Consider the following 9473-nt stretch of genomic DNA (forward strand, 5'->3'; position numbering starts at 1 on the left):
AGTATTGTGTGAAATAAAATCAATATGAATATATTGCTGTACTTCTTTTGTTTTTCACAGTTAGGCAGTTTTTGTCCTCAAATTACGTTGCATGCACTGAATGTTCTAAGTGCCCGAGTGGAAATGCAGACATGACATATTTTCCTAATGATGTCACGGTAGAAAATAAATATGCTTTGCTAGCACTCATTAAGCTGAAATAAACCAAACGGCAAGAAAAGACGAATAGTGTGACTTATTTATTTATTGTATATCCTTCTCTTTACAGTCCCCTGACTACAATTTACCTGTGGCTCATATGATTGTAACATGAAAAGATAAAATGTACACATGGAAGTGAAAACTGTGTTAGCACTTATCTAATAAGATAATCATAAAAATTTAAAACAAGCGTGTGTGTGCGTAAAGAAAAAGATTGTGCTCTGATGGAAATCCAGATATTATTTACGAGTGTTGTTTATCCCAAACAGGTTCTTCAAGACTTTGTTATGCAAGCAGCGTAATGATGATATGAGTTATAATTGAGTTGAGTTTGTGATATGATGATTGTAAATGTGCCTGAAAACTCCCTGGGGTTGAAAATAAATAAATAATACTAAATAACATAAGTTCATTCATTTTCTATACGTCTTGTCCGTCAGGGTTGCAGGAGGGAGCCTATCCCAGCTGACTATGGGAGAGAGGCGGGGTTCACCCTGGACTGGTCGCCAGTCAATCGCAGGGCCAACACACAAAGACAGACAACTGCACGTGCACACACTCACACCTAGAGGCAATGTAGATTAGCCGGCTAACCTAATGTGCATGTTTTTGGGAATGTGGGAGGAAGCCACAGAACCCGGAGAAAACCCATGCAGGCACAGAAGGTCCCAGACCGGAATTCCATCCTGGAACCCTCTTGCTATGAGGCGACAGTGCTAACCACTGCACCACCGTGTGTGTGTGAAAAGTTTTTTAAAAATAAAACAATGACACGTTCACAAGAACATCTAAATGTTATCATGTTGTTTCCAAACATCTGCCATCTCTACAAGCAAGTACTGGTGCACTCAGGCGAACGTCACCATTTAATAGAGAAACGAGTTGATCCGTAACACTGGTACACTTATGCTCCACTCCTCCATCTGTGGTTGTCCCCATGCTCCCTCCCTTCCTCCTCCAGCGCTTGTCTTGCTTTCCATATGCTGTCAGAACTGATGAAATTGCTGCATTCTTTAAGTAATATGAATTATGTGAATGTTAATAGACAGTGCTAACTGGTATTGATTTGGCTGTTGTAATTATAGTTGGCAGTGATGCATATAACACAACACTCTTTAAACATTCTGATTTTATTATTGCTGACACAGTCAGGTTTTGGTTTAAAGAAAAAAAAAAAAAGACCCAATTTCTTTAAGGTTTCCACATCATTAGGAAGAATACACATTTGCGAGTAATATTGTCTTTTTTTTGTCAGTTTTAGTTAATTGCACTGTGAGGCAAAATAGAAACCAACCTCGTTTTGATGAAACACTTAATATTGATCCACAGATTTCAGAGTTAAATAGCAGCTAACAAGACCTTGAAGCCACAGAAGCCAGAAAAGGGACTGACTTTTTCACCTATATAATCTTAATCTTATATTCACACCTGCTGCATTTGCACTGTTTCTGTTTGTGTTGTAATGTCGTATGGGTGGTTACCACTGTGGCCTCACAGCAAGCGGGTTCTAGGCTTGAGTCTGAGTCCAGTCTCTTCTGTGCAGAGTTTGCATGCTCTGACTGTGCATGCGAGGGTTTTCCCTTGCTTCCTCCCACACTCCCAAAACACATGCACATTAGGTTAACTGGCTAATCTACATTGCCCCTAGGTGTGAATGTGTGTGTGTGTGTGTGTGGTTGTCTGTCTTTGTGTGTCAGCCCTGTGACTGATTGGCGACTGGTTCAGGGTGTACCCCACCTTTCACCTGCTGTCAGCTGGTATAGGCTCCAGACTGGCTGCGACCCTGCAGGGATAAAGCGGGTGGCTAACACCAAAGATATAACGCTTACTAATTTTTCATTTTTTCTCTGAATGTGACTGTTGCTTGAGCCACCACAGCCTCAATACTCTGTAGATCACTGAATGGAAATCATATGAGTACTTACAGTGAATACACTACTGGTTTATACACATCAACCACATCAGTGAACACTATTAGATGTGCCTGAAAAAGCTAAATTGTTAGGCCTCTGTGAGCCTGTTGAGACCTGATGTTAACACCAGGACACAACTCAGAGTCCACTTGTGGTCAGAGATCAACCAGACTAAGATGTGTACTTACTTTCATCATGAAAACATTTTTACAAAATTGATAATGTTTCTCCTAACTCAGTAACTCACAAAAGTTTTTTATATTTTATTTTATTTTATTATCATTATTTTTAATATTATTTTAAGGAAGTCTGGACTTTCAGACGAAAAAGAAGTTGTCTACACTGGTTACCGTTTACTGTATTTGTAAAATCTGACATTTTTATCATCACTTAAATGTTGCCTTCATTTATGATGAAAATGGTGAAGTCAGTTGCTGCTCGGTGTTGGCAGGTAAGACACATTTTGAGGAGTAGCACACAGGCAGGCATAAAATGACATTTTTTAGAAGGAGAGAAATAATGTCTTGCATTTAGTGCCGAATTTAAAAGAAGGTACAAATTTATTTTGCAAAGTTTATTGAGTTTATCCGTGCTCAACATATCTCAGAATTGCACGATCTTTGACAGAGACTGGGAGTATCGTGGTAACTAGCTCAATTGTGAAATCAGTTGAAAGAGACAGTATGTTCACAAACATCTGCTGCTTAGCTTGGCAGGTAAGAGAGCCCAAACACTTTGCATTACAGTGAAGCAAACAGAAATCAGACAGCGTGTAATCAATTATGCCTCTTGTTGTGGTTTCTCATTGTTAACCAAAGGATGCCATTTGTGTAGGCAGTCCTTCGGTGTGGACCAGGACACATTCAAGAACATATTGCTAAAACAGTGTGGTCATATGTGGCTGAGAACAGCTCTGAATGTGATCTAATCGGATCTCAGAAGTGTTCTGAATGCCTCTTGGGTGCATTCACACCTCTGCTTAGCCATTCACTCGCAATCACATCTCTCAGAATGGATGTTAATGCCAGGTTTGAATGGGGCCTCTGATGGTACTTGATAACTCCTTAGAGGACACATCACTAACACCCTGGCCTCCCAGTCTCCAGGCATTGTGTATTTAACTTTTATCCTGTTATAGCGACAGTTGTTTTGAATCAAAAACTTTCCCCTTCAGGTTGTCCTGACAAAGGTCTAAGCATCTCATCTCCAAATGCTTTTCATATGGCGAAGAATCAGTCAATTATTTTGAAGCAGTGCAGCAGTCCAGGATTAAGTGACTTAGGAGTGCAGCAGACAGCAGCCTCCTCCCCCCCCCCAGCTTTTAGCCTCAGAGGCTTCCACAAACCGTGTGACTTGTCAGGGCTGATTGCAGCGGCACTGGGGCAGATAAGTCTGTCTTACTATTATCCTATGTAAGCTAGGAGTGCCAAATTACAACCTTAGCCTTAAACCCCCACAGAGTTTACTTTTAAATGTCTTAAGCTGCAGCAGAGAATAAAGAATCCTAAACTAAAAAACAGAGATGGCCAAAGTTTAGGGGTGGGAGGTGGGGGACATGGATGAAAAAAAGTGTGTCTTGTGCGTGTGTATATATCTCAGTCTGGATTCAGTTAATACTATTGGGTCCCTCTGCCGTCCTTTTATTGCTGTCAGCGTCTTCTCTGGCTCATAACTATGATGTCCTGACAGCTTTACAGGGACTGTAATTTGAATTTATTTCTCCCATGCAATCGATTCTCTCGCCACGTCAATGTCATGTGTGTCTGACTAGTCTAACATAGAAATGTTGACACGGGTCCATTAACATGTATAGATTTTCTGACCATGCCTGAGATCATTCATACCTTAAAATGCTAACAGAGACAGTTTTACAACAAGAACATTATTAGATTAAAATGGTGAGTCTTAGTTTCGGGAGGGGGGTTGAAAATAGCCCACTTAAGGCAGTAGCCATCGTAGTTGGTAGATGTATACGTACACATAATTGTTTTGTTAAAAGGGATTGACTTACCCTGTAGATTATCACATTGTTTATATACATGCAACTTAACACATAGTAATACTTTGCTGATATTTCCCATTTGAAACCAGTTTTGAACTTACTCTGTGGTACATTAGGGTTCTTTCCTTCTGTCCCTTTTCTCCTATTTTATCTCCCTCACGTTCTGTTGCTCCCTCCATTTACCACCAATTCAATTTCTCCCAAGCTCCTTACTATGTGATTTATGACTTCTCCTGCACCATAAAAAACTAGGGGGGAAAAAAATAAGGCTTTTTACCTTGCCCACATACTGCGGGTCTGACCCCATGTACTCCTCCAGCACAAAGAACTGGTTCCACACCCAGCCCCTTTTGACACGTTGAAATCCAGCTGCCCCATTCTTCATCGGGCCCGCCGAACTCCTGGCGTGCACCCTCCCCGTTCGGCTCCGTCCCACTAGTGATGAAGGTGGCCGCAAAGAAAAGACTGAGCCTTCGTCGACAAGAATCCAAAGGAACAGCAACAGGCAGTTCCTTGTTAGCATTGGCAATCTGTGAGGTTCAGGTCCTCCAAGTTAAAGCCCAGTGATGAGAGCTGAGCCACACTTGAAACAACTTCTGGAGGTTGTTAAGGGGAATCGGTTAGGCGGGGGGCTGTGCCAGGTGTGGCAAATCCAGAAAGCAGTTTTCCTGGGCCTGTCAGGATCCCACTCAGAGGTTTCTGGAGCTCATCCCTGAGAAAGAACAAATGTTAAAAAAAGATTTATAAAAGATTTGCCTTGCGTTACCCATACTATCGATGCAATGTTTGTTATTCTGATTAGAGACCATCCAGGACCATCTCACAGCACACGTGGTCATCCTATACAGTGGGTATGGGGTTTCAAATGCTTGCTATTCATGAATACTGATGACTGAGATAAATGAGAGTGGTGGCATTCTCCATCATAAGAAAAGTGTTATAATTATTCACCTGATGGTAGATTACCTCTGTACTAGACAGTTCTCCTGGATGTATGCTGTAATTAGCTAGATTACTCTGCAGTGGAAACTGTTACTCTGTTTTTGCTGTCAATTATAGTCCCCCAACCTGTTAGGTTTACCACAGTTCCTTGAACGCCCCAGGAGGTTGAAAATCATATATTATTTAAAGATACTTGAATGAGAGGGCGCTGATGAGCTTTTGTGTTTTGCTTCACAAACCTTGTCCTTGTAATTTTAATGAAAACTGATCAAAAGGTGCTGCAAAAAGTGTGCACCTGTTACATCATTTACAGCCAACGTCTGAAGCTATATAGCACGATGTATCGGCAGTTCATGTGTCAGGTTGACACGTGTACTGTATGAGATGTCAGTGTGAAGCAGCATGGTCACAATGATTTCTTTAAGGTACTTTGCTTTCAGTCAGACATCACTCGTGTGAGGAGCAAACAGATTTGACAGCCATTGGCCGCAGGAGATTGTCCTGCTTGCTGCAGCATGTCATTTGACAGACATGCATCATATGAAAGAGGCAACTCATGGAGAAGATCACTAATGTATAAGTCAGCTCACAGACTTGCAATTTGAATATTTGATTTGTTCTTTTCTTCCATTATGTGCTTTTATGTCTTCACATAGATCAGTGGAAGTACCAATGAGTGCCAGAAAGTACCAATAAATCAGCCACTAGTGTTGAGTGTACAAGAATCTACATTTTTTCACATATTGCAGACAAATAACTGTGTGCTCTTGTAAAAGAGTTCCTTTTTATAACGAGTAGATTTGATCTCAAAGTTATAAAACAGACTGTGACTTAATACAATTAATCCTTCATTATTGAACACAAGCCAAAGGAAATGCAGGTACTGAATAATTTCTAACTGTAGGCGTAGGTGCTTTCATTAAAAATAAAAACAATAATAAAAAAAAAAAAATCAGAAAAATGAAACAGGATTACAAAAGTCCACCTTATCCTTTGAGGTCACTCTACACCAGGTGACTTCAAAGCTCTCGGCGTAAATGATGTCAGTGAGTTGTCTTTGGACAGGTAACACATTTTCATAATTAAGAGGATTGGAACCTGATTCTGTAATTGAACAATCATTCATTACACACCCTGAAGCATAGGAGAAAAATAAATACTACAGAACCAACCTAATTTGTTAAACCTCATTCATCATTGAGCAAACAGCTATTGTGCTGTTGCTGTTCACACCTTGTTTGCAATCCTGACTACCATATCAACACACAAGCATTCATCTCTGGCCTTGTTATGAGACACTTAATTGGGCTGGAAACAAGCAGTGGAAGGACAAATTGTTGGAATGAAGAATGAAGCTAACCTGTTTTTTTTTTTTTTTATTTATTTATTTTTTGTTCCTTTATCCTTCCTAATGCATTTATAAGCTGTACAGTAATAGAAGACAGCATGCCTCTAATTTCATAACTGGAGCCCTCATTGACATCATTGTCTTTGATTAATTACACAGACTTGGAACATCGGTTTCAGAGGGAGATTACTTCAACAAGGTTATGCCGTGCACCCAGATCCATTTATTCTCTCTGTCACCACAGTATCTTAAAAGTCAAAACTGATCTACAAAGTTCTCCCTGTAAAATTGGCAGGAACCATCCTGACATGGGTCAGGCATGCCTCTCCCGCAGGTCACTCCTCATTTAGCACTGACATAATGGAATATGACTGTTCCCATAATTCCTGCAAAATCACGCCTCTGCCACTGTATGGTCCAGGGAGGGCTTGATGCATATTTTATGAGATAAGTTCATTAGCATGTGTCGGGCTTCGGTTGTGAGCCTTGACCCGTGTGTCTACTTCAGATAAAACGACGCAGTGGGCTGACAGCGTTCTCACACATCACCTTCAATAATCAAAGAACATATGGCCAGCCGATCTGCTGGTGCGGATTACCACCCACAAGAGACTCCCACAGAAAGTTATTAGTCGTCAAGGCTGCCATAAACATGACATACAAATAAGTAGGCCCAGGCACTGACTTCTGGAACGGAGGGGAGAAATGAGTCATCTGGATCAAGTTCTTGTTTTGCATCTACTTCATTTCCTGATAGATATGTGGGCAGAGATTATTTGCCCCCCCCACACACACAACTGCATTGTTTTGCATTGCGCACTGAGATATCATATGTCATTGAGAGACATGAAGAAGGCACATTTGTTTTGATAAGGTCGTGTACCTGCCTCCTTGTGATTCAGGTAAGAATTTATTATCCAGGAGTTTTCAAGAAATCTTTTGAAAATGGAGTGTGACCCATGTTTATAGTAGAAGCATATATAAAAGCACAAATACAGAGATTTCCTGAATCTAGAAATGTGATATTTATGTTGAATTAAATGGCTTCATAAGTAAATTGGGATGATGCTCTACATCTATTGACTCATCTTTGTTGTGTCAATTTATAGGGCTATTTTTCACAAAATACAATGATGCAAAAATTGTAAATTGCAACCAAAACAGATACAGTTCATTGTACAAAGGGGCAGCAGTAGTGTCACCTGGGATATATTGTATAGAGAGAACCGCATGTAGAATTTCTATCAAAATGTGTTCCATCCATTAGAGTTTCCTGCATCGTGATAAACCTCAAATATTTACAGTAGATCCTCTTCACACTCCGTTATCTACTTCTTTTGCTTGCAACTTTCTGAAGAACAGTTCCTTCAAACTACCTCACACTCGACTCTTGACTGTGTGGGGATATTAAAACATTAACATGGAAACTGAAATAAGTTGACCTTAACGTGGCTCTGGAAATAATGTAGACTGTGTAGGGCGGCACCAAACAGTTTTAACCACTTAATCTATTGGCTGTTTTTTTTTTTTTACAATTAGTCGACTAATCCAGTGGCTGTCACACATTAAGCAGCGCTACACAAATTAAACTCATTTGATAGGATTTTGTCGCTGACAGCTGCAAGGATTGTTTTCTACTTCTCTCTTTTCGTGTCATATGGTGTTACTTTTCTCTTGCAGTCTTTCTCTTCTCTTGCGGTAAATTTTGAATGTGTTTGCATTCATTTAAGTGTGGTTGTCATAGAACATTAGATGTGCCAACAATCAACAGTTCTCTCCAATTAAAAGAAAAACAACAGACTGGCAAATGACTTTTTATGTATTTATGTGTCTCAGCACACTCCAGGATAATACTAGTACCGAACATATCGGTTTAAACATCTGATTATAATGAAGTGAATGCTCCTTTCACAGATATGCTGACATTCAGCACCAGTCACCAGTCCACAGTGATCTCATTTGAACTACTGCCCTGACTGATGAGAAAATATGTGCATGAGTGTTAGTCAGAGCAATCACTGCGAAGACTGTTTTTATACAGCTCGGGCCAAAGAAGAGTATAATAATATCATTGAAACCCTTCAGGGGAAGAGTGGGAGGACAGAAGTGTAGGTGGAAGCAATGTAATGAAAATGGGAGTAACAACACAGCTGGCTGGTCAAGGAAAATTATCAAAAAGCACCTCATGCGTAGGTTATGGCACAACCAAAGTAATGAATAGTGAATAAAATGGCTTTGTTAGCTACTTGGATACGTTTACTCATTTAGGATGCTGTTTGGCTTCAGCCATTCTGTTGACTTGGCAAAAAACAAAGTGATTCATAGATGGAGTGCAGTTAAGCCACACCCATCCCGGGCAGGGAAATGATTCATTGGATACCGTTGACCTTATATTGCAAACCTTATTTCTGTCTGTTAGAAAACAGCAGAAAAAAGCTGCTATGTGATGGGATGCACAACCTACTGTCTGTAAGAAAATGGATTCAAATTCAAAATTGATTCAGTATGTCCATATATTATAAATATTTTACTTTTAACAAGCTATTTTTTTTTCGTTGACAAAAGATTTTATTGTATTGCAGGCAATATGTTCATGAAGCGTTTTGAAAATTGGATATCAAATGCTTTTGTGATGGTTTGTTGTAGGCTAATTTGGTGAACTCGCCATATTATCTGGCGACGACTTTGCTGGCTGCTTTTTTTTTGTAGTTGTTTTTTTTTTCCTGGAGCTTATTGCTGTGAAATCAGCTGTGAGAGGCTTAATATGTTCTGTTTCATTTTGTTTGTATATAACATAATGTTACCATTCTGCTGTACCCTGTCCCTGTGCAATTTCTGGAGCTTGGGTGGTTAGCTCGGTCCGTTGTCCCCGATTCATCACACAAGGTGAGAGTGAGAGGGATGACATGGTGCTACACTGCATATTGTATGTATGTTTTTACAGGCCTTTTGTTAGCGTTCAACCCTTGTTTGCATGCTGTGGCGCTGATTGTTTTCCTCTCTGGTGGGCATGGTTTTCAGTGCGTGACATCTTGTGCTATGTTGCTATTCCTGTCAAGGTATAAAA

The sequence above is a fragment of the Scatophagus argus genome, chromosome 18 (genome assembly GCF_020382885.2).
Source record: "Scatophagus argus isolate fScaArg1 chromosome 18, fScaArg1.pri, whole genome shotgun sequence".
Lineage (NCBI taxonomy): Eukaryota > Metazoa > Chordata > Actinopteri > Scatophagidae > Scatophagus > Scatophagus argus.